Source organism: Fistularia commersonii, chromosome 35, assembly GCF_037954325.1.
Source record: "Fistularia commersonii isolate RoL2024-O1a breed Wild chromosome 35, RoL_Fcom_v1.0, whole genome shotgun sequence".
In the NCBI taxonomy this organism is placed as follows: domain Eukaryota; kingdom Metazoa; phylum Chordata; class Actinopteri; order Syngnathiformes; family Fistulariidae; genus Fistularia; species Fistularia commersonii.
The window spans coordinates 7,835,001-7,860,849 of NC_141318.1; the positions used below are offsets into that span (position 1 = coordinate 7,835,001).

Here is a 25,849-nt window from a genome sequence, read left to right on the forward strand (position 1 = left end):
GGCTGCACGGATATGCGAATTCGGCTTAGACGTGTTAGTGTTTCCTTCAGGATTAAACGTCGGTTCTGTATAATTTTTGTTGTTATTTGGTGTCATGCAACAATGCTTATTCAAGTGTTAGCTGCTGCAAGAAAAGTGCGCCGGTGATAGAATAATAAAGATGGAGATTAAAGCAATAAACTAAAAACTCTCTGAGCCCAACAAAACATTACAAAGGAATGGATGTAAATTTTTCGGGAGTGAGAGGTGAAAAAGAAAAAAAAACGGCAGTATATATCTGAACTCTGCATGTGTCACGCATGAATCCCTGACTTCGGCCATATGTTTAAGATTAGGTGTACTCTTTTGTCAGACGAGAACACGCTTGACCAAGTTATGCTGCTCCTGGTCATGAGCCTTAATTCTGTTAGATACTATCATAACGTCCGTCAGATGAATGAAGAAAAGCGTGTGTAACGTACGCTCATTTATCTGTTTATCTGATGAACGAACATTCAAATGAACTTTATTTTGGTTCGTTGCCCCCCTGGCAATTGTCTAACTTTATTCAATGTTTTTAAACTTTTGCAAAGATGCTAGGTGATCACCTGCAGTAATACTGATGATTGATGTGGCTCTTAAATACATGAAAATGATTGTGGAGTTTATTTAACTCAAATTTGCATTCATTAACTGAAGCTCTAGTTAGGACAACTAATAAAATGTCACATTTTTGGTGTTTCTGCTGAAACTTCAAGCGATCATTCAACAGCCTGTTGTCTGGCAAATATCCTGAAAATTAGTACAATACACTGACAAGAAAAAGCCTAATTATGTTACTTTGAAAATACTAAAGTTATAATTATCTATCATTTATTGCAGCTAATTGCAAATTCAGCACACAGCTTTTTAGATGTTGTAAATGTACTTAACAGTCTGAATTTTGACCAACTGGGCCCAGTTTGAAAGCAATAAAACCATTGAATCGGTCATCGAGTCCATTTCCAGTTCCCTGAGTAAAAAATTTAAAATAACACATCTTTAAAAAAGTGAAAGAAAAGATTTTACAAGGCCAATACCTTTGCAGGCACACTTTTAAAATGCAGACTTTACCTGGATGACAGAAGGTGTAAAGAGAAGTTTCACACGTCTTTGGTCTCTGCAATGTTTGCTTCTGTGTAACGTCAGCCCGAGTGCACGTCTCCTCCAACCGCACAAGATCAGATAAGAAGAGCCCATGTATGTTATGTAGTTGAAAATTGAAAGCTCTTTCAATGACGGAATACTGATTTTACGGCAAAGTGGATAAAGATTATAGACAGAGGCTGTAATAAGACCCACACTACTAATCTCAGGTTGATTTGTTTCGTAATATGGTATTATTGTCTAAAAAAGATGTTTTGAAAGGGTGACCCTCTGGAATATCTTGGGTCCAATGTGGTCTCTGCGGACCTGTTGAGGACTGTCTCAGAAAATTAGAATATTGCGATAAAGTTCTTTATCTTCTTTAATGCAATTACAAAAAACAAAAATGTCATACATTCTGGATTCATTACAAATCAACTGACATATTTCAAGGCTTTTTATTATTTTAATATTGCTGATTATGGCTTACATCTTAAGAAAACTCAAAAATCCTATCTCAAAATATTAGAATATCATGAAAAAGTAATTTTTGTTTTTTCAATTGCATTACAGAAGATAAAGAACTTTATCACAATATTCTAATTTACTGAGACAGTCCTGTATGTGGCTTACAAAAGTTTGTTTTCCACCATCAAGCAAGAAAGAAGCTGCGATCATTTCACACACACATCAGGTCGAGGAAAGTTTCCAACCTTTCCTGCGGGTAATGTACCTGAAATTTCTGCTGTTCATGGTTTCAATGCATCTGTTTCAATTTGTTTAAGAAAAAAAAAACAGCTTCCACCTCCGTTCTCATGACCCTGGCGAGCTCATGTTTGCGGTGCTTCGGCACATCTACCGGGCCCTTTTCACAGCAGCCCTTTCAGCATTTCAAAATATGGGGGCCATGGGGGTGTAGCCGCTCACATCAATTATGGCCTTGACACACCCATTCGGACCCGAGCACGATCGATCTTATCGTCTCCTCCCGTGTTTTCCCTAAACACGTATGTTCGCTTCACAACTTGGTTTGAAGCCTTGAGGTGCAAAAACATCACAAAACTCACTCCTCTGTACTACTTGGCTCTTTCAGAGTCTTGCTGCTTCTCGTAGAATACCGAGGTTGCTCGGGTGTTTTCATCTCATGGTGTTTTCTTTTTCCTTTTTTTTTTTTTTTTTTTGTCCATCATGAAAACATATGTGGTCCATAAAGAAGCGGACTAGAACTGTTTTTCCGCCACTTGTCAAAGCTGCAGAGGATGAGTGATGTCAAAGTGGATCGCTTCAGCCACCTGTACAGCCACGGTCTAAACAGGAAACAAAGGCTGACGTGAACCAAATCGAAAAGGCGATAGGAAAAGGTCCCTCCATGTATGGTTTTGCAAAGATTGTAGTTTTTTTACCACGCTCATAGAACATCCTGGTGCTGTGGGTGGTCATGGCGGTGGCTCACCAGACTGCATTACGTGAAGATTTTCATAAAAAACACTTCATCCGACTACACTGAGTGGTTAATTTAAGGTCATTTTAGAGTCTGACGTAAAAACATTATTTTATCTAAGTCCACTATATATGTTTAGGTAAATACTCGCACCCCACAGCGGAGAGGTACATAAAAGCCAACTGCATAAAACAACGCGACAGGTTTAATTTGACCACTATGGAAAAAGCTGTTAAAAGCAGATAATGGACCATTTAACACTAAAAGCAAACTAATTAAAGCTGCAGAAAACTTCGGTCTTGATTTGGCACTATATAAATTAAACCGAATTGAATTAAATAGGGTCAACTGGTTGGTTGTCTAGCTTCAGTGGCAACTTACTGGCTGTTAGAAAACTGTGAGCAAAGACGGCTAATGTTGTTTTTCTGTAATAATGGGCATTATTTTCACTTTTATGTGTTCCTCCTACAGAGAAAATAGGCCTGATCTCTCCCTTTGTGGTTGCTCCAACTGTTCACTTCCACCACCCACACAACACATTTTCCCAGGCAACAATGTTTCTCCAAAGTTTACACACAATAAATAACGATATGCCCAAAGCAGTTAGCAGTGGACCCGCTCTCCGTTTCCTGGCTGGAGTTGAAATGAAATGGTAATTTTGACTTGAGGAGGATTTCAAAGGGATGGCCTCTACTTTTCATCTTGGTGCATACCACGAGCTCGCCGACACATTCACGCTGGGATTTGAAGAAAAAAAAAAAAAAAAGGAGGGAGAGAGAGAGAGAGAGAGAGGGAGACAGAGAGAGAGAAAAAAGCTGAATTTTAAGTTTGTCTATGAACTTCCTTCTTTCTTTTTTCCTAACATCTCCCCACAGAAAAAAAAAAAGATGTAACATCGCCGAGATCTCTCCCCCAGATGGACAGCATTTATATAAACAACCACCCCCGGCTCAGGGAATATTTGATTGATGTGTCATTGTCTAAAGATTGTTTCCAGGCATTTCAACAAATAATTCAGTGTATTTGATGTATACATTTTTCTACATGGGGTCTACAGGTTACTTGTGGGGGTAGAGCAGGGGGTGTCCTCTATTTCCTTTGCTATTTTTGCATTGCAGGATCCAACCGGTCTGTATGCTGTTCACAAGGGAGATTGACTGACACTTGAAATGTCCTTCTGCTCAACATTACTTGATGGTTTCCGCAGCACCGTCTGAGATCTGCTCCCCCCCCCCCATTATGCAAAACACCTTTTGTCTGAAACAAAAAACATCGAAAATGAGTGGCTGTGTCCTTTTGCTATTTGTTTTCCAGTCTGCTGTGTCGCAGCCAGATTGCAGGGAGACCAAAGATGCAGAGGAAGGATTGGCCGGGAACTCTATTATCTGAGAAATAAGCAACAAGATAGAATTAAAACACCCCCCCAAAAAGCAAGGTCTGTCACACATCAGCAGCACACGCTTCTGTATAACATGCTTTGCTCCACACGGTCTATTCTGAAAATCAAACAGCCTCCCCCTTTGTACAGAATCTTATTTTTCACATCATAACCTCGCTTGTTCCGACCCAGCAGACACAGGAATATGGAGGGTCATGCTTTCCCCGAGCCGGACAGTCACATTTTCCCGTCAACGAGCCGTGAGGGAAATATCCCTGTGACGAAAGCTTTGTGTGGGAAAAAAGGGGGAAGTGGTGTGGTCTTCATTATCTCTTATCTACCAGGCCCGTGAAAGAGGCAGGGGTTAATTGCCGTTGATTAGACGTCAGCGCACACGGCCGAGCGAGCGCAGGGATCTCACCGAGGAGGCCACAAGGGTGGGGGCGGGGTGGTGGTGGGGCGACGGATGAGGTCGCTCGCGGACGCTGATGTGAAATCAGTGTCAAGTGTTGTGCTTGGGTGGGTTTAGGCTGCTGGGAGTCAGATAAGGAATGCAGATGAAGCAACACGTGGATGCATTTTGTCTGCTGTCGCTGCTGAGCAGCTGCCGATATGTAAAGGGTTACAGCCGCTCAAAAACAAAGTTCCCTTTATTTTCTGCATGGTTAGTGGCCGTCATCATTCATTCCTACATCTATAGATTTATTTGTTGGTCAGACAGGAATTTTCAATGGCTCCAGACATGTGAGCCAAAGTTAAACAGACAAGGGACTCAGAATGCATGATTTATCTTAATTAATTAATGTTGCAGCATCCTCCCCTGTGTCTGGCCATGATGCATGAAATCTTTCCTCCTCGCCAGAAAAGTTGGTAAATGTCATTACAATATGCTGAGAGACGGCCTCTTCTGTTCGCCATTTGAAGCTATAATGACTCCTGGCAATGAATCCAAGAGCCACTCTCGTCGACAGTCTGAGTCAAACCTGAACTTTTGATCTCTGAGCCCGCCTGAGCGGCGGTGCTCATTCACTTGGTGCGGTCGTTTCTCCATAAATGACTTTGTCCTTATGAAGATAAGATTAGATGAGATACACCTTATTGATCCCACAGTGGGGAAATTCAAAACATACATTGAAAGCCAAAAATTACCAAATTAGCCATACTATTATGCCAAGAGAGGAGCTCTGGAAGTGTGTGAGGAAATCTGGAGTGGCAGAGAAGTATGTTAGACTGGTGCAGGACATGTATGCTAGCTGTGAGACACTGGCACGGCGTGCTGTGGGTGTAACAGAGAAGGTCAAGGTGGAGGTGAGACTCCATCAGGGATCAGCTCTGAGCCCCTTCTTGTTTACAGTGGTGATGGACAAGCTGACAAGTGAGGTTAGACAGGAATCTCCATGGACCATGATGTTTGCAGATGACACTGTGATCTGTAGTGAGAGCAGAGTGCAGGTTGAGGGAAATCTAGAGAGGTGGAGGTATGCGCTGGAAAAGAGAGGGATGAAGGTTAGTCGCAGCAAGACAGAGTATATGGGTGTGTATGAGAGGAGCCCAAGTGGAACGGTGAGGCTACAGGGAGTGAAGATGAAGAAGTTGGAGGATTTCACGTACTTGGAGTCAACAGTCCAGAGCAACGGAAAGTGTGGAAAAGAGGTAGAGAGACGGGTTCAAGCAGGTTGGAATGGGTGGAGAAAAGTGTCTGGGGTACTATGTGATAGAAGACTATCGGCCAGAATGAAAGGAAAGGTGTTCAAGATACTGGTGAGACCAGTAATGCTGTATGGACTAGAAACTGTGACAATAACGATAAGACAGGAGGCAGAGCCAGAGGTCCCAGAAATGAAGATGCTGAGATTCTCTTAGGGAGTGACCAGGATGGATAGGATCAGGAATGAGTCCATCAGAGGAGAGGCCTATTGGTAGACGGTTGCTGGAATTGGAGCTGCCAGGCAGGAGGTCTAGAGGAAGACCTGAGAGAAGATATATGGACGGAGTGAGAGAGGATACAGAGAATAGAGTTTGATGGAGAAGGTTGATTGGCTGTGGCGACCCCTGAAGGGAGAAGCCGAAAGGAGTTGATGAAAGATGCTATGCGTAATATTTTGAAATATATACAGTTATAGGCGACATAGTGTCGCAGTAGTTCATGTTTTGCCTCACAGCAAGTAGGTCTATGGTTCAATTCCAACCGGGGACCTTTCCGTGTCTCTGCCGTGTTCTCTGTACAAGAAACAGTCCAAAAACATTCGGCTAACCGCAGACGCTAGATTGTCCAGACATGTGAATGGATGGTTTCTATATGGGATCCACTGCTGACCCATCTAGGGTTTAACTTCATGACAACACTATGAGTTTATAATAGCCATGATTTTTCTTTCTGATTATCCCCTACATTATCAATATCCTTCTTTTTCAGGGTTTTCTATATTAATATCCTTGTTTTGTGAGTTTTGGGAGGGTAGTTGAAATGAATTAATTTGCTGTCTGTTATTTTAAGTGGGGAAAATTCATTTGAGATCAAATCAACATACAAACCCACGTTTGGAACAAATCAAATTCATATCTTAAGAGACAACTGTATTTATCCCTACACAACGCCATAGTATTTTAATATGACTGTTGATATCCATTCTTAAAACTTTAACTTTAAATGATGAAAAAGACAAAAAGTGGAAGCCTTTTATAAGCCCAACCAATGGTCAAATATTACAGTTCAGATCAGCAACCACGTCTCCTTGGTGTCGCCTTTAAATTTGGTCATTTGGTTGAACTTTAAGGCTCCCTTTAACACGATCATTTACAGCAACCGTCAGATGCACGTTGAGTGGAGCGAGAACGTCGTCATATATGAATAAACCATTGAAAATTGCAAAAAGCCTACCTAGTAAACATAAGCCGGTTAGCGGCGTCATTGTAAACACGAAGGCATTGGATTGCGTACGTCTGTTTCCAGTTGTGCGAGAGAGATAAAACGAGACCCTGGGTCAGTCATATTTAGCTTTAATGTGTGAATGTTATCATTCTGTTGCTTCTGCGGCCAGAATAATTACGGTAAATAGAGGAATCGGCGCTTTACACAAACGTGGGACTGGCGTGCACACACCGGGGAGAGCAGGATGTTGTAACCTTCATGCCATTTGTAGAGTGAGAGCTCTCTTTGTTTTAAATTCGCAAGATCAAAGGGTGCAATGCAAATTCCTGTATCTCCCACAATGCCATTTGATGTTTCATGGAGCCATATTATTGTGGCGATTACAGTAGCCGTACAGAAGTGGAGGAGCGGGCCAAACAGGGTCCTCGTTGTGACTCTCAATTAGTGGTGTGACATCTCAGCGCATATTCTAAGAGGCATCCCTCTATAAGAGAGGCTGTTTGGGCTGATAAAGTGATTTGGCTTGGCGGGGCCCTTTCATCTGCACTCACAGTGGGGTATTTGAGGCTTCTGGGTATTCTCACTGCACATCCTCACACCTCCCCTTTATTGTGACAATAGCGCCACTGTGTTCGGCTTTTGAAAGACGCTATCAGTCCGCCGTGCCTGCGGCTACTTCGGACGAGGTGTTTCTCACACTCCTAGACGTCGGTATCCCAGAATCGCGCGCTTCCCTTCCTCGCTTTTTGGTCTACTTTTTGATTCCTTTCCAGCAGCGGGAAAACTCTTATACCATTAGCAGTGTTATCATGATTTCAGAATCCTCAAACACCCAGCTATCTGTGAAGATGACAGAGTTTGTGTTATTTTGTTGTTTGCGTGTTATTAAAAGACACAGTCGACTCGCAGCGAGTTGAAAGGATAACTTTGCCGGTGGGAAGGACGGAGCGGCGGAGCATCAGGTTCAGCTGTATTTCTGATAACGCTGCTTTCTGCAGGCGGTGGCGACAGCTCTGATGCCTCGTGTTTGATTGTCTGTCTCATGTTCTCCTCCCACCTTCAGCATGAGCGTGAGCGGCGGCGGCGGCGGCGCCGTGGAGGTGAGCCGACGGCCAGCGACCGACGTGGGATGCGTTTCTGCCGCGGTGGCGGACAGAGGTGCCGGAAGGATGCTGCGATTCAGACGCTCCGGGTTCGGCGCTCTCAATATGTAAAGACGAACAGCCCACGGTGGTAAAAACATTGTTTTATTACAATAAGCATCATGACTGGAATCATTAGCATGGGCGAAAACAGTGGCATGTAAATTCAACGACCTGTGAGATACAATGAGCGGCAGAAGCTTTTAATGATCTTCATCTAAACATCATCACCATTTTCAGACCATTTGAGGTCATGCACATCTCAGCCCTCCTCCTCCTCCTCCAAAGAAAGTTCCAAAACCAGCCATCTTTTTTTTTTTTTTTTTTTTATCACTTTATTCCTGTCTGTCGACGACATTGTGTCGACCTGGAAACCGTTCACTGCTGTGAGAAAGAGGCCCCTGAAAAGCTCCTTCTCACTAAGAGAAACATATAACAGTATTAGATCTAGTTTAATTACACAGGGGCTTGCGGATGGGCCCCTCTTTTTCTCTCAGCGGTGGAAATGCTTAGCGTTTGTTGTCGGTTCAAGGCTCTCTAAAGGATGTGCTGGCATGTGCAGGGTTCTGGCAGGGAGGAAATTTTTGGCGGGGGGTGGGGGGGTTGGAGGGGGGTTGAACTGTTTTTGTTTGAAAAGCGTGTAAGCGGCCATCACAACACCGCATGCACGGAAATGAAGCAAAGACACACTGTGAGAGTGGAAGAAAAATGAGGCAGGGAGAAAGAGAGAGAGAGAGAGAGAGGAAAAAGAACCCTCTTGCACAGCTTTGACTGACGACTTAACAGGCGAAACCGAATTTGTCTTTTGCTGGGAGATGTCAGATGCGTTGCCAGTGAGTGAGAGAGATGGCAAGCAGGAGAGAGAGAGAGAGAGAGAGAGAGAGAGAAAGCAAAAGCACTCCACAGAATCTCTCCTGCGTCTTTTTCGCCCTCTCTTCTCCTCGGGTTTAAGATGGCTCGGTGAATGCAACAACATCAAAGGGCCGGCACTCAGAATGTACATTGTTGTTCCAGTAACCACATGAAACAGAACGCGAGAGATGGAGAGAGGCTGGGAGAGATGGAGCAAGTTTTTTTTTTTTTTTTTTTGTTTTTTTTTTTCCCATTCTCTTCTAAATAGGGAGCTATAGAGAGAAACGGTTTAGAAACGACAGGAGATTAACTCTTTTATCTCTTTATTTCAAAATGTCCCCCGTACTCACATCCTCCACATCCAGCGTCAGGAGGCCCGACCGACAAAGCCGAGGTGTTTTTTTGGCCGATTAGGACACACTACTCCTCCGCAAGCAGAGCTGATGAGAGTGGGGGAGGTTAATATAGCTGGAGTCCTGACTCATTGTCATTAGGAAAGCACTTTGAAATCGGAGCTAAACTTAGGGAAGGAGGTATTTCGTACGCCGGCGCAGACATTCCACATGCGCTCAAAAGAGGAACATAACAAGTGGTCACAAACTTTTTGTTTCAACGCGGTGACCAGGCTTGCTTTATTCCTGCCTGCCCTTATCTTTTTACACCAAGACCACCCAGGAGCAACAAGTCAGCTCTCACCTCTAGCTTTAGACTGAGCCGTGTGCGCATGTGTGTGTGTGTGTGTGTGTGTGAGTGTGTATTTGTGTGCATTTGCAAGCTTTGTACTTTATAAGCACAACCGTATGGCTGTGTCTGTATACAGTCCTGTGTTTTGTGTGTGTGAGTGTGTGAGTGTGTGACCGAATGAATGTGTTTTCCGTGTATGTGTGTGCCTCTACCTCCCACCATCTGGGCCCTGTTTGGAGAGATTTTCTGTAAAAATCACAGTCACGCCGTGGCAGGATTACCACTGTGAAAAGCAGCACCTGGAAGAAACTCGGCGCTCCTGCTCCTTTCACTCGGATGCTCAAAGAAGTTTCTGACTTCCCAGCTTGAGGCACAGGATTTGTTTTTGACCTACATGGGCGTCCTATGCCTCATGTTCCCTTCCAAAAAACAGAAAAAAAAAGAAAAGAACACATCATTGCACATCTCAAATTCGCACTATGCTACATCCAAAAAGGTTACAGTACCCCCATATTACAGTAGATAAACAAGAGTGCATGAGTATTCATGTGGGTGTGCACATCAGCATGTGTTTGCACCACATATCATGTTTTTCTTTTTCCTTTTTTTTTATTTTCATGGCACGCCAAGACATTAAAGGCTGATTATCCACACTGAGATATAAGCCTGTGAAGAAAAGAGTTCAATAATCCCAGATGGAAATTGAGTCGGAACATCTCAACTGAAGATTTCCCATTAGAAATAATCTTAGTCCAGGATTAGTCACAATTAAAAGTGTTTTGATGTTCCCACACATACACACCAGCGGAGCTTCGATAGCAGAGGCACCTTACGAAGCGATCGCAGAAGAATATGATGGAAAAATCCGTCGAGTATTTGCGAGTAACAATTCCGGATATTTATGTTCCTTTGTCGTGTAAGTCGTCTGGCCGTGGTGTACCGATAAACTATTAACGAAGCAGTCATTACGCATTTTTTGGGTAAACCCTTTTCGTGGCTTTCATCCCGTGAGTTTATAAATGCATAATTTCAAACTGACCGTTAAAACAAAGGGCAAAACTGGGAAAAATAAAATGAGAAATAAATGATTGGAAAAGAGCGGTTACGGAAAAAGAAATGTGCTGTGCATGTATCAGTCGGTTAGTTCGTTATTACATCTGTCAGGAAAAGTTGAGAAGCTGATCTTGATTGACACTGCCGGCAGATTAACGCTCTTTCATTTGGTTCGACCGCACAGAAGCGGTTGACGAACCAAAGGATTGATAGTCAAAAAACCTGATTTGGAACCGAATACTTCAAGAGGATCTAAAGTTGCTGCATTTCCGCGAATCAGTCTTTGAAAACCAGTTTACCATTCGCATTCAAATAATCCACATCGTCAAGGGTTTTACGAAACAAACAAAATAATCGGGATCCCTGATCCTTATTTGCCAGGCGTGTCGTCATCTTCTATGAATCAACCACCAGTTGGCGACAAGACACATTCCACCTTTACAAAACAAGAGGAAAAAAAACTATTTTGTATTTTTGTCATTTCTTGAAGTTTCCACGTTTGGGCCCTGGTTTTATTTATTTGCATACCGAAAGCGCGGGTTGAGATGGGAAATCAACAACTGTTACTGTAAATGTCCAGAGCTGAAGGTTTTGTGTATGTCTAAAAACTAAATGGAACAAAGTGCAAGTGGAGGGTGACTGCAAAATATTGCAGCTGAGAAAAAAAACATCCACCATCATCTGATTCGTGTGGAAGGTTGTAGAGACCGAGTTATTGCTAAAATGAATACTCTAAAACAAATGCAAAACTGCCCGTGCATTTTTCATTCACTGCATGGTTTCCCGCGGTTGACTAGAGAACCAGCAGATCCTGTCAATTTTGTCAATTTTGTCAATTTCCAGAGCGATGCGGAATGAATTGTCAAAGTGTGTGTGCTTTTTGTGTATGTGAGTCCATGTATGTAGAGTTCACTTTAGGGTATTTGAATACTTTTTATTATTACTGTACAAGGACACAGGGAACAGGATAACTGCATGTACTCTTGTACACCGTATGGATGATTGGTTGTTTAATGATTGCTTGTCAAAGTGAGAATATATTATTTAAACAATCTATTTTTTTTGGTGACTTGCATATATCAAAATATTGAGTCGAAATTCAGGATGAGGACACTCATGGATATGGATGTCAGAGAGCGGTAACATTGGCCTCAATATTATGTTTGATGATAAAATCTGTAACTCTTTTGATTTTTTTGTTGAAACTGTAAAAAAATTAAACTAGCCCAGTGAATAACAGCCCCCTTTATTCCTACTATAAAACAAGGCAGCTGTGTTGTGGGAGAGAAAGTGGCGTTTCCGTGTTTCGGGATTACTGCGCAGCTGGCTGTACCCCGGCGACGCCAACAAGCTCCGTAGCTTCTTAGATCTTTATAAAAGTTATAACGTGGCATGAAAATTACAGTTGAAGTTCTGACCTGACAAGGGCAGAAACACTGTCCATGTGACGCTGGGACTGAATAAGAGGACTCAAGCGCAAGTATTAAAGTTCACGATTGAAGTTAGATGAGGAAACAGATGTGGAAAGCTAGTTATGAAAAAAAACAAAACACTAGAGTGACTAATGTTTGTTTTATTCTTAATGAAGACCAGCTTGTCTCACGTTGTGTTCTCCTCAACAGAATACCCACATTTAAACCACACTTAAATTGCTCAGATCGACCGAGTTACTGTAGAAATGTGAACCCTTGGGACTTTCACAGCTTTGTAGGAAAACGAGGAGTAGTTGATGCACCTTCTGTCTACGTCGCATGGTTTTCGTTGAAAGATTTTCGACCGATTAAACATAAGTTTAAACATAATCTGGGCCCGACCATAGTTATGTGTTAGACTATTGACACAACAGCACAAGAGGGCTGGAGTGAAAGGCGGGATCCACTCCGAGCAGTCGCCAGTCAATCACAGAGCCACTTATAGAGACATGCAGTCCCACGTCATACAGAGAAAAACAAACTGTCCCCCTCTCTTTGCAATTTAGGGTCTCCAGTTAACCCACTGCATGTTTTTTGGACTGTGGGAGACAACGAGTGAACCCAGAGGAAAGCAGGGCTTGCACACTCCATACAGTCAGAATCAAACCAAGGACCTTCTTGCAGAGGGACAAACCACTCAGCACACATTTCAAAATGTTTTTAATTCTCTCTGGTAAATGGGGAGTGGCAATGTCAGAAAGTAGTTGGTTTCATCTTTAAATGATCAACTTAAAGGAAGTGAAAGACATTGCATAATGTGATCAACGCATAGGCTAAGGTAAAGGCAGTTTATTGATAGGAAAAATAGTCCTAGATGTACAAGTACCAAATGTATCACCTTACTGCAGTGACAGCTATAACTGTTACTAATCAATTTTATTTGTATCATTGGACAGAGCTCTCCTAACTTCTGCTTTCCTATGCAAGCAAATATAAGATGGGACTCTTGAACTGGACCTGGAATTCAGGATCAGATCAGATTGAGAAAAATCTATCCAATGCCACTAGAAGGCGCAGAATTCGGAGACGAGCCCCGTGACTAATTTAAAATTCTTTCTGATCCTTTAATCAATGAAATCTATAGAATGAATGAATAAACCCTGTAAATTCAGACATAATTAGATTCTGTGGAATACAACGACAAAGCCGGGATTCTTGCAGACTCTGAGTGAAAACACTTTTTTTCTGTTTATTTTAGTTTACTGTTTATTAATAAATTAAACTATGGGGCAATATGCTATACCTAAGGGTGTGACATTATTATCTATTCAGATTTGTACAAAACTCACATGACTCAGATGACAGTAGAATCATTTAAAGGGTCATCTCCTTCATCTTCTATTTCTATGCGGGGTTTCTTTCGCCAGTACCATGAACACACACCCTCCATTCAATTCTCCACACACACCCCCACCCCGCCCCACCCGAGCCCCGCCGCCCTTGGCCCTTGGCCCCGCAGCCCTGAGTCACAGTTCCCATCTCTCTGTCCGTCCTCCGCATTGACCCGCTGACACGGCTGTTGGTGTCTGACGCTGACCGACTCTGGTGTCCATGACATCATCTATCACAATGAGTCCACTGCCACCTCCGGCTCTACTGTCCATTGTCCCCCTCACAGCGAGCGGCCTTGTTTCGAAGGAGGACGCCGCCGGTTTGGCACGCTCCCTCTGCAAATGATGAAAGAGAGCGAGAGAGCGCGGCTGAAAGCGTCGGCCTTGTTTGGTCAACCACGCCGGACGCCGAGCCGATCGTAAGGCACCCTCTCTCCCCTTGACAGTAACTTCTGTGATCTGGAAAAAAAAAAAAAAAGGAAAAAAAGACAGAACGAAAGAATGCGTTTGATGTCGGGATTTGAATAAATACTCTGATGTTAATCGTTTCACAGAGTTAATCACATTTGGTGATAACATGGCTCCTTCGTGTGTGTGTGTGTGTGACTGCGTTTGTGCCAACATGAGCACATTTATTCTGTATGCATAAATATGAGTCAGGCACTGTATACACGGACAGGGGTGTTGCGAGCTTGTGAGGATTTATTGTTCTAACATTCAGTTTGGAGCAGTGATCGCGTCTCAGAAGTCCGAGAAAAGGAGGGGTGAGCTTCTTAGGTCTCCTCTGCAGCCTTTAAATTTTTATGACACTCCCATCTTTGATACCCATGTGGGTCTCTTTGGGTTAACGCAGACCTCCTGAGCCGATCAGAAAACCCGGTATCACGCGGCGGAAAGCCTCCGCGTAGTCAATAACGTCCTCCTTGTTTGTAAAGTGCTTTTTTTTAGCTACCGTGAAATGGAAATGTCAACTAAAATACATCAATGAAAGCTTAAACTTCGTGCGATTTTAACATTGTGTTTACTCCCCTTGTCCTACAATCTTTGTACCCTGGTGGTGTACAGCCCACATGGAAACATAAACAAAAAATCACTTTTTCTAATTATGGGGTCTCTTTAGGAAAAGTCATAAAATTTCAAGTTGGAAAAAAATAGGTTAAGATGTTCGGCTACAGCTAAACATGATAGTGGGTCACTTTTGACCCGCAAGACAACACAAGGGTTAAATAACAGATCGAATAAAAATCGAACGTTCGGACGTCACGTCCGTCACCTTTTTTTTTCACACACGTATAAGATATAGATGTGGAAGAGCGCGTCGACAGAGATAGTGATTGTTTCCTGGAATTCCACATCTGGAAAGCTTTTTTCCTTTTTTTTTTTTTTTTTTACAATGTTATGAAAGCTGCAGCTGCTGAAGAAAAAAAAAAAAAAAGTTGATATCTACAGCAGCCGCAGCTCATATGTAGTTTTTACCCCCGCGCTGTGTAATTCAGGTAGCCTGGTGAGCAGCTTCAAGGTGACAGTCTCATAAGCAACTGGTTGGCGTAGTCCCTCCTTACAATAAAAGTATACATTTCTTTTTGTACTTTTACCGCTTTTTCACGGCAGATGTCTCGCGTCTATCTCCCGCAATCTGTTCCGTTAGATATCGATGTATTTGATCTGACCATTCTCTTTGAGTATCTTTTATACTTCTAGTCGCTGAAACAGTTCAGGGTCTTTTTGATGTAAATCCAACGTCCAATGGCCCCGTGTTTCTTTGAAGGGTAGAAGAAGTTTAGACAGACCTAGACGGAATATTTTCTCACGAATTCGCCGTAGGTGTCACAGAGACAAAGCTTGGCCCCCTCCCTTGTCAAAAAAAAAAAAAAGGAAAGAAAGATGGATCTTGCTTGCTGCCACACCATATGGAGATTTGTTCCAATTTCTTTTCCTTTATATCAAATGCAGGGCTTTCAAGTCAAACCTTTTGTAGCGTATACCACATGCGATTTGGGCTCTTGTGTGGCGACGCAAACTTTGTGACTTACTTGATACCTCGGTGAGTGTTGTCTGACAAGTTTTTGTCACTTTTTTTTCTCCTTTTTTTTCTCTCTTTCTCCCTCTCTCCACCGGCAAGCATATTTTCTACCCCATCAATTGATTAGCATACATCCAGCCCCTGTCGTCATGGCAAAACTTCATTTGAATCTTCAGTACTTTCCCCGCGTCTTTCAACCACCAGCTGTCAGCCACATCAACACGAGATGCGTTCTAAGCCAGACAGACACTGGCACACTCTTAACGCTATATATAGATAAAATGTCACTTCTTTCAAGAGACGAGGCACCTTCGAAGTCGTCAATCCAGAGCACTTTATCACGGGGAAAATAACTTTGAAACTAGAGAAGGGAGTCAAGATGAAACGCTTATTCTCTCTTTCCACTTTGTGCTTGAAAGAGGTAAAAAGGGAGATTATTCTTAAGTGGGTAGAAGCGTTTAAGGGGCTCGCTTTTTGATCTCCCTGTCCATCAACGAAAACAGAGAGCACCTCCTGATGCTTCTGATCGTCGGGTGTCCTCAAAGTGTCTCGAAGTCTCTTTGTTATCCAGGAGTGCGTCGATTAGAGGGAGGAATATCATTTATTCATTTTGCCATTGAGCGAAAGAAAGGATTCAAGAGCTTAGCGTTCATTTTCGTCAAACACTCCAGGCACCGTGATGAAGTCAGCTTTCTTTGGAAAGACAAGTAGACTCGGGGTAGAAGAGAAACGGAGTGAATGTTTTTTCGCTCGGCAAATTTTGAAAGGACCCGCTCGTCTTTGTGGCGAAATGAGCGGCATTCAAACTTTATTATGATGTTGTCTGATTGGAGCGCTTCACAGCAACAGTTCTGGAAAGGCGTTACTGTTGGTTGTAGCGAATACATTAACATCCTCGCTTGCATCCACACACACACACACGCAGCAGAAAGTCAGGGATAGTATCACTGAGCATTTATATAAGAAGATGGTCGGCTTACAATGATTTACACAAATGACGGAAATCATAAGTGTGGTCGGGGCTTTCGATTCCGACATGGCGGCCTTCCTGAGTGGGGTTTGCACATTCTCCCCGTGTCTGCCCGCGTTTCCTCCGGGCTCTCCGGTTCCCTCCCGCAGTCCAAACATATAAAGTTGGTAAATCGGAGATCGTAAATTGCTCAGATGTGTGAACGGGAGAGTGAAAGTTGGCGTGTCTCTATGCAGGTCACCGGTCCTGGGTGAAGGAGCTCCGCCGCCATCTGCGACCCTGAGCGCGGGATACACGATATAATGAATGAGCGAAAGGTGAAAATCATATGTGAATTCATGTAGGGCTTGCCAGGTCGCGCGGGGTGAGGGTGGCGGGGTCACACAGCACAGAGCTGTGCCACACCTATAAAAGTGTGTCATGCTGTTTCAGGGAGCAGAGGCATATTCATCTTTGCTCCATTTCTAAATGCGGTACCTGATTCTTCCCTGCATATCTCTGTCTGGTAGTTCCTCCAATCTCACTGTTTCATTTATTTTCCCTTTTTTTTTTTTTTTTTTTTCAAATACTCAAAATCCTGTTGCGAGGTGTCCCTTAGAAGTTGAAAAGTTCTTTCAAGCCCGAAGTTTTTGCCGTCTTCACTTTTCAACTGGCAAGATGAATATCAGTGGGACAAAGCGTAGAAAGGAAAGGTTTCTGACAAGACTTCTGAAGGCCCAGGAGCTCGTCCTGTCTCTCCCTTTTGCAGTTTTCCCATAACTGGCTTTCTCGCGTGGCTGCCGAAAAGACACCGTATCAAATGCAAACTGAGAAGTCGCAGTCTTTCAAGATACATCAGATGAGCCCTTGTGGAGATGCTGCTCTGCTTAGGTTTTTCACAACTTTTGAAAAAATGAGAAATTGGTGCATTCTCTCTTGTGTTATCAGAGTCACTGACAGTAAGTTCATGTTCTGTGCGCACGGATAGACGATGCCATGAAACGTGACCCCGAGCGAAGCTGCGTTTCAACGCGCGACCTGAAACATTGCGCGGGCGCCATATAATATCCGTCACAAAAGACATTGCATGAATGTGATTGGATGATAGAGTCGGTCCATTCATAAAAAAAAAAAAAAAAACACTTTATTCATCCTATGAGGGAAACAAAGCTGAAAGCATCATAATTGCAGGCGTGAGTTACATTTCCTGTGCGGCCCGTCCGGCCAATCTATCTCGGATAATATCGTCCAAACAATCGGTGTTATATGTCCACCAAGGCTGGTGTTTTCAAACTTTCACTTTGTAGAGCGCCATTGAGGGGCAGCCCCGGGAAAACCTGAAATAGCTGAAACTAGACCTCTGTGCAAATAATCACCCCGGGCCTCTGTAAACCATCGTGTTTATGCATTGTAAATTGTGAAAAGGAATGCTTTAACATTGTGTGGCGTATGTATTTCAAGGCTTTGAACATTGGATGGTATCCGAATTTCACCCACACAACCACAGGCTTTTGCTCTTGCCTTTTGACTGAAATATCATTCGGATTCCAAAGGGACTAAAAAAAAAAAAAAAAAAAAAAGAAGCAACCTTTTTTGAGGCTTCCTAAAGAATGTCTCTGAAACTGCTCCCATGCTGCTTCCATGAATTTAGCTATCGCTGCTGCAGGGTCAAAAAAAAAAAACCTCCACCAGCTTCCCCATTTTCTAAGTTTTACTTTGGTGACCGTGCATTTTTTCAAATTACAGAAGTGGCTTCGAGGTCTTTGTCTTGGTCTCGACTTCAGGAGTCCAGACATGAAACATCTTTCAATCCTGCACTCAAACTGGACATGCAAGATAACAACCTATGTTTAGACATTATGGCAAACCTCCATTCCAACTTTGAAGGTGTTTATAAGAATGTTTTTGGAGGGTGTGCAGTCGCCACACTGGTTATCTCCTTTGAACACTGTAATTCACCTCATTTGTAACACACCTCCTTCTTTGATCTGCGCTTTCGAAACTTCTTCTCTCAACCTGTTTACCCGCCGAGCTCATGAAAAGGCTCGGAACAGACTTGGTGATGTCATGACTCACGAGAAGTTGCACCCACTCCTTGCATCTCTGACAGGTTATATTACCTCCAGTATGCCAAAGGCATCTCTTAACCCGCCACTGAAAGATCTGCTGGTTTTACTGTTTTAGCTCCTCTCCCAAGCCGGCGATTGTTTCAATTTCGTCCCGAACCTTCCTATTTTAAGCACAAAAAAAAAAAAAAAAAAAAAAAAGGATACTTAAACTTTCGCAGCGCGTGTTACGTATCAAGATGTTATATTTTGCAATAACTGACGACGGGATGATTACTCTCTCGTCTTCTGATCTTTCCCCCACATTCTCGCTTGATTTATCACTCCGCTGAGCTGATGCTGCAGGCTATCCCGCAGCTTACCTCGGACCTCTTCAACAGTGCAACTGCAGCTCCGGCTTTGCCAACGTGCTTTCTAGTATCGCGCGTCTCTCTGTGAAATTTCACAATCTCACCTCCGCACCCTCCTCTCCCTCTCCTTCTTGAACATGCTGTTGTGTTTCGTTTTAAGGTATTCCGGCAAATGCGGCTGTCTGTGAATATTTAATAACGCAGAAACCAAAGAGATCCATCGGTTGGTATAGAAATGTTATGGAATTTCATGAGTAGAGCTGAGGGTAACATCTTCTTAAGAGAGGAGGCGTTATTGGGTTCTGTCGCTGTTTGCTGTACGTGGGGAGCGTCCGAGACACGTGATATATGTACCTCTGCTATCGACCCCGTCACGATTCTGGCAGGACGATCTTGAATTTGTTGAGTTTTGACGAGGCCCTGATTGCGTTTACTTTGCAAGCAGATGATTCACAGATTGGTTGTCCAAATAAAAAGGCGATTCCAGTCAGGAATGCTAAACCAAAATTGTTAACATGGTATTTACAACAAGCGTGGTTCTAATCAGCTCTTTAAAAGCCCTTTTTTTTCTTCCTTTGACATGTGAACATACCCACATGCGCACACACACACACATACACCCGTGCCTGGATAACATCCTACATCCTTTGTGAGGCAGTGATGATATATCAGACAGCAAGGCAAGTAGGGTGACATTTTGGAACTCTGGAACTTGTGAGGGGGCTTTGAAAGGAAATATGATAAGTTATGTCTGTGGAATGTCTTGGCGAGAATGTGCAAGGAAGGAACTCTCACCTCATCTACATTCCTGTTCATTTAACAACATGCTGCTAGTATTTTTTTTATTTATTTTTTTTCCTTTAAGCTCAGCTTTCTGAGATGCATCGCCAGATACATACGGAGCAACAATAACCTGAACTGGTACAAGCAAAGATCCAGCTGAAAGATATGAAAAAAAAAAATTGTCATTCTCGTCAGTGTGAAGTGCAATTTCTGCATCGGTGCTGTTGTTTCGGTGGAAATGTATGTAATAAGGACGGTGCAATTGAAAAGTCACTCGCTTGTCCTTGGGGCCTCGGGCAGAGCCAAGATAGTATTTCATATCAAGAAATATACGATTCGTCTTGCCGTGCATTTTGTTTTGGGCATTTCGCATGTCGGAGTCTATCCCAGCTGTTATAGGGCGAGAGGCGGCGTTCACCCTGGACCGGTCGCCAGTCGATCACAGGGCCGTATATGGAGACAAACAACCGTTCACTCTCTCATTCACACGTCTGGGTAATTTAAGAGTCTTTAATTAAACTGCTGCATGTTTTTGAATTGTGTGAGGAAACCGCAGAACATGCAAACTCCCCACAGAAAGGCCCCGTCAGAATCAAATCAGGGGCATTCAAGCTAACCGCGCTTTCACCATGCCGCCCATCAGACCTATTATAAATAACAAATTAGATCCGAGTTCATATTTAGAATGTGTTTTACAATGTAAAGCGACCGGCATAGTGAGTTTCACATCTGGTGGATGCTAAGGAGGCAGGCTTTCCCTTGCTTTTTGCAATACGATCAAACATCCCATCTTTGTGCAAATATGCTGCTCTCTACTGCAGGGGTTCCCGAGGATGGGTCAGGACCCTCCGGGGGAACACAAGACACAGATGGTGGAGCGGGTCACAAAAGTATATTCAATTATGGTTTTTGTGATATTGTTTTTGTAATCGATCGTTATCCTTGTCACAAGAGGTAAAATATATAACCCAGAAGTTACCCACTGTTAGATATTTAACTGTGCCCCGGTAACCTAACTATTCGCCCCTGTGTTTTTCGTTTTTAACCGTGACATGACCAAATCCAGCAGGATAGAAAAGGCCGATGCTTTCATATAAGAGATAACCATGGAATTTTTGGGCTGTAAAATATGCGGTTACTATCGTAAACAAGATAAACACACATGCAGACACACACACACACACACACACACACACACACACACACACACACTCGCTCCAGCTGCCCAGGGCTCTAAAGTCATGCTGTCCCAGTGTAATTGAAGGTCCAGCTGGTAGACCAGCCCCTTTGATCCCTTTCCTTTTTATGAGAAAGACAAACAGCTCTTCGTCGTCACCCACACTCAAGTGATTGATACACACATACAAGGCATTGTAATCACAGAAAGCCGTGCACGCGTGCACGCACACACACACACACACACACACACACAGTCACCCTCACCCTCAGACGTGTGCACTTATTCACATGTTGATCAATGAAAGGCACAGAAATACTGGCGTTTCCTCAATGGATGCTTCTTCGGCCGTGATCATTCTATTAGTGATCCGCTTGAACTGTGGATGAGGTTGAGAACAAAAACAATATTTATTTTACACACTGATATATAGGTTGTAAAGATGTGGAAAAAAAAACAGTAATCATGCAAAGCATCACTTAGCTTAACAAATAGGTGCATGGTTAATGTTTTAAAATGCTGTATATTGTGGTTTTGTATAGACTATATTCATGAGTGCTATTATTATTACCAGGGATTATTATCAGGGACCGTATTATCATAGAATCATCCCTAGAATAAGATATTTTCAGCATTTACATATCTTTCCCCTATTTTTTCAAGGTTGTTGCGTCTCGTAGGTGATGTGCAGCGCTTGTAGTGACTGTTTTGTTTTCTGTTTTTAGTGTTTTTACTGTGTTGCTGAGATGTTTCATCTGGGGAACTAGTCTTTGTTTTGTATTTAATGTTTACATGAATGCAGCAAAGCAAGCATGCCTTTATTTCAGTAAGCCAGTTGCTATGGCATTAATACCTCTTTAGTTTTCCTATTTTTTAATTTTTTTTATTTTTGCTCCCTACATTGGAATCCATCAGAGCCCGGTAAAGCAATGATACGTTCAGAAAGCTGACAGTTTTGCCTTTCTTGAACAATATGATCACAAATGGACAGCTACAGTTGTGAATGTACTTTGGACACACTGGGAACACTTTGAAATTTGATCACTCCCGCATTCCAACTAAGCTGACGCGAACTTTGCACAGCAGCTGGTAACCAGAGATCACAAGTTGTGTTGAGGTCCATCTTACCAGGTCTCCGAGTTATTTGTCTGCAATGCACCGAAAGTGGTGCATCAAATTTGGCCTGTTAGTATATCTTTGCAGGTGTCAGGACATTAAGAAAAATCTGTTATTGCCTGGACCACGGTTCATGGTCAATAGTGACATGTCCTTCAAACAGCAACCTTTTTAAATGTGCCATTGACTATAAATTCGTAAACAAAAAACATCTTTGCGATGTATGCATTTATGAAACAATAAAATATTCAACCAACAGCAATTCATCCTTACTTTGAGGGAAAAAAAATAATAATAATTTTATCTTATAATATTTATTTTTGGAGCAAACAACTACCACAGCAACAACAAAGACTTTTCCCTTTTAAAGCTGTTTTCTTCCCCTTGACGCATAATAGGAGTTGGGGGAAGGAAGGGAATGTGCTGTTGAATCTACACTTCCTGAGTATCTGCTGCCCTAGAGCCCTTTTAAGGACCTCCTATAAGGCACGCATGCATGAAACCAACTTTGATCAGCTCACCGTGGGACAAAATGAAATGTCTGGGAAAAGATATTCATGCTTTGGATGTCATCATTGTCATTTTTGTACCACTGGACATCAGGTTGGACTTTTTTTTTTCCACTTTTTCATAATAACCATAGAAAATTGTGATAAAGCAGGTACGGCATGAAAGAACAGGATGAAGGACAAAATGCGGACGGAAACCGACGACAACTGAAGATGAAAAAAGATAAAAAGTTAGAAATCCACTAAGGCCTGCAGACAAAGGAACAAAGAGGAATTGACAGAAATGGCAGAGGCGAAGGACATATTAAGTAAAAGAAAGGACACGGATAGAAACAAAAAGATGAAATGAATGAATTCAGATACTGTGGAGTCTTAGGGGTCAGGTTTTTTTTTTTCTTTTTCCCAGCACACCCCCCTTTCGCTTTTTCTCTTACGGTAATCCCTCCAGTAGCAGTGAGCTGTTAGACTGCTCCATAAATCAGCGTTTGTATGAAATACCAGCGGGAGCCAAAGGTCAAAGGAGAAAATTAGCAGCTGTCTTTTCCTTTCCTTTCATGTTAGCCGCAGGGCTAATCGCCAAGTGCGCCATCAGCCTCATTTCCACTTTAAAACAAACTCCCCGACAAACTAGGGAGGAGCTGTTTGCCCGCTCTTACATTTTATGGCACCGGATTTTATCCTGAGCGGGAGGAGGAGGAGTGGGTGGATGGGCAAAAGAGGCTTATACCCCTGTTTTTTTTTTTTTTTGTTTTTTTCTCACTCCCTCTCTTTCCGGACCTCTTATTTTTCATTCCTTGTGCCCATCACACCGTCTTCAGGTGTGGGAGGGCAAACAGCGGAGCCTGCTCTTTTCACACTGCTTTATTGACACGTTTCAGCGGCGCTGGAGGAGCGGGGATGATTGGCAGATTTTGCCTGTGCTCCCCTCCAAGGTGCTGCTATTCATTACCAAGAGGCCCGGTGAACTCTCCTGACCTTTTCGGTCCAACGGTCTGTTATCCTCCTTCCCACTGTTCCCTACTTCCAAACGGTTGAATTTTGTGCATTCAAGGATTAGACGTAGCATTTTCAGGAAGGAGGACAGTTACAGAGGAGGGATAGTGAATATATGACTATAAGGATGTTGAGGTTGGATCTGGCAGGCGGCGGGCCTCCAGAAAGACCAGAGAGGAAATTTATGGATGAAGCGAAGTTAGTTAGTGTGCGAGAAAAGTATGCAGAGTATAGGGTTGGATGGAGGCAGTTGATTCACCGTGGCAACCCTTGAAGGGAGCAGCAGATAGGAAAAGATGAATTGCGGGATTTTGTAGTGATTCCAAATGTCCCGAAAACCGAAAGAGAAAGTTGACAGTTTTCTGCTGTTCCTTTTTCTCTTTTTATTTGGCTCCAACTTAAACAGTACAGAAGGTTTCAAAATGATGGAGTAAATAATTATAAGACTAAATCTGAAGCAACAAAATAGAAACGCTGAAAATGTCAAAAGTATTTACATTATAAGGTTTAGACATTCTAATACCCTGATGCATTTATAAAATCCACATACTGGATTTAAGCAACACCTACGCAATACCTCTCCAATTTTCCATGAAACACTTGCTGTTGTTGTGAGATTTTGACATTGCATTTTTGTTTACCGATGTAGCAACCCATACTCAGTCAATGTCTGCGTGAGCTTGTATCTGGAAGTTATTTTCTCAAGCTTTGTCTATTCTTGCACATTACAAGCATTACATGTTAACATGTATTGGTGCTTTGTCACACGAAAAGAGGTGATTTATGGATGCACTTAAAGAGGACATGAAGTTAGTCGGTGGGAGTAAAGAGGATGCAGGGGAGCGAGTTAGATGGAGGCAGATCATTCGTTGTGGACACCCCCGAAGGAAAAGAAGAGGTTGGCTAGCAGAGGTTCATTAGGCTGTAGCTATTATGTTATAACAATATTGGAGCCACTAGATTCATAGAGGTTAAAAGTTTAGATATTGCTGTGGCTCATTCTGATACGTTCTATCTAATACCGATTTAAATGTGGTCCGGTCTGAAAGCGATATGTAAAATAGTTCTGCACGGAACAAGGGGCACGACTTGCAGAAGATTTCATTCCTTCATTCCTGATCCTCCATATGCTGCCTTTGATTATACTTGGATGTCTGCTGTCAGCTGGCCAGCTTCATCTGGCAAAAACCTTAGTTTCTGCGTAAAAACATTTTACAACAAACGCGAGTGTATGATAAGAGCGGCGTAACAGTTGAAAGACCGAAACACTCCCCACTGGCCTGTTTTCCGGGAGAAATTAAACCAGCGGTGGAAAACTTAGAGGCCAATGTGCTGATACAGTATGGCCATTCTGGTTTGTAGTAGACACAGCGTAGCAGGTTCTGTGAAGAGAAACTGTGTTCTATGAAGATATAAAACAATCCATATGAGCTAAAAGGGTATGCATCAAATCTTAACTCCAGATGTCTCCAACCGTTATATTGAATTTTGCTAAATGATCCATTTGAATTTGATGCTGGCAATCACATTCTTTACTGATGCGATTCCATTTTTTTTCTTTTTTTTTGCATCGCCCGTCTTTGCAGCAATGTGTGTGTCTCCTCAATCCTCCTCTTTTTATGTTCTTATCGATTCTCAAATTTCCAAGGTGTTGTCTGTTTACCAAGTAATTCATGATCTTACATTCACAGTCGGTCGTGAGTAAAGACAACAAATAATGCACGAATGTTATCTTTCGCAATCTTTAATTCGTTATTCTCTCTTCTCTCACCTCTTCGTCTTTCCGACCCCGGCGGGACTGTTTTCCCTACGATTCGTTGGAGAGGTGTGAGGCAGCAGCGCTTTGTTGATGTTCCTCTTTGCCTATCTGCTGCGTGGTGTATTCTGAAACTTGCCCTCCCTCTGCACACCCGCTGAGTCACCACACGACACTGGGAAAAATCCCACAAGGGTCAAAACATTATTTCTTTTTAATACAACTTTATTTGTGGGTTTTCACACACGAGAAGGAATAAAGGAACAGCATATGGCTGACATTAGATGAGTTCCTGGATGACTGCTCCCATCCACTGTATCGAGGAATTCTTCTATTAACTGTACACAGGAGTTTAAAAATACAAATGAATGTGTTTAAAAGAAGTCTTTTTACAATCGATTATTTTAGCATTTCTAAAAACCATCTTATGTTCTACCTGTGCCTGTAGATGCAACAGTTACCAAAAGAAAGGTTCTTTGTCGTATTATCCCTCTGATTCTAATGAAAATGCAACCCATCCAAGTCTTATTGATTTATCTGTTACCCCAAATGGGAGTGATTAGGACCCAAACCTACCACATGAATACTAACGTCCAGGCGATGTGCTTTAAATGTAAAAACAACAATGTTAATTCCCTAGGCAGCAGTCGCACAATAAACGATATGCATTTGATTCACTTTGAAATTGTTCACACATGTAATAGTGTCCGCTCCCTGAACGGGACGGATTGTTACAATTATGAACTGTTCAGGGTTTCTGAAGGTAAGGAGGTGTAAATCCCAAATTGCCACTTAGGG

General features: G+C 42.7%; 1 protein-coding gene and 1 long non-coding RNA gene across 2 annotated transcripts in view; both read left to right on the forward strand.

The window, feature by feature from the left end:
* Nucleotides 1–1,170, forward strand: part of LOC147214050 (uncharacterized) — a 14,662-nt gene extending 13,492 nt beyond the window's left edge. The window contains exon 3 of the long non-coding RNA XR_015104413.1: nucleotides 1–1,170. This exon is cut by the window's left edge and continues 949 nt beyond it. This is a non-coding gene — a long non-coding RNA (uncharacterized LOC147214050).
* Nucleotides 1,171–3,857: 2,687 nt separating this feature from the next.
* The window catches only part of LOC147214051 (axin-2-like), a 48,662-nt gene continuing 26,670 nt past the window's right edge, over nucleotides 3,858–25,849 (forward strand). The window contains exons 1-2 of the mRNA XM_086142157.1: nucleotides 3,858–3,980; nucleotides 7,859–8,028. The gene's annotated coding sequence lies outside the window, so the exon portion shown is untranslated. The remainder of the gene's footprint in view (nucleotides 3,981–7,858; nucleotides 8,029–25,849) is intronic.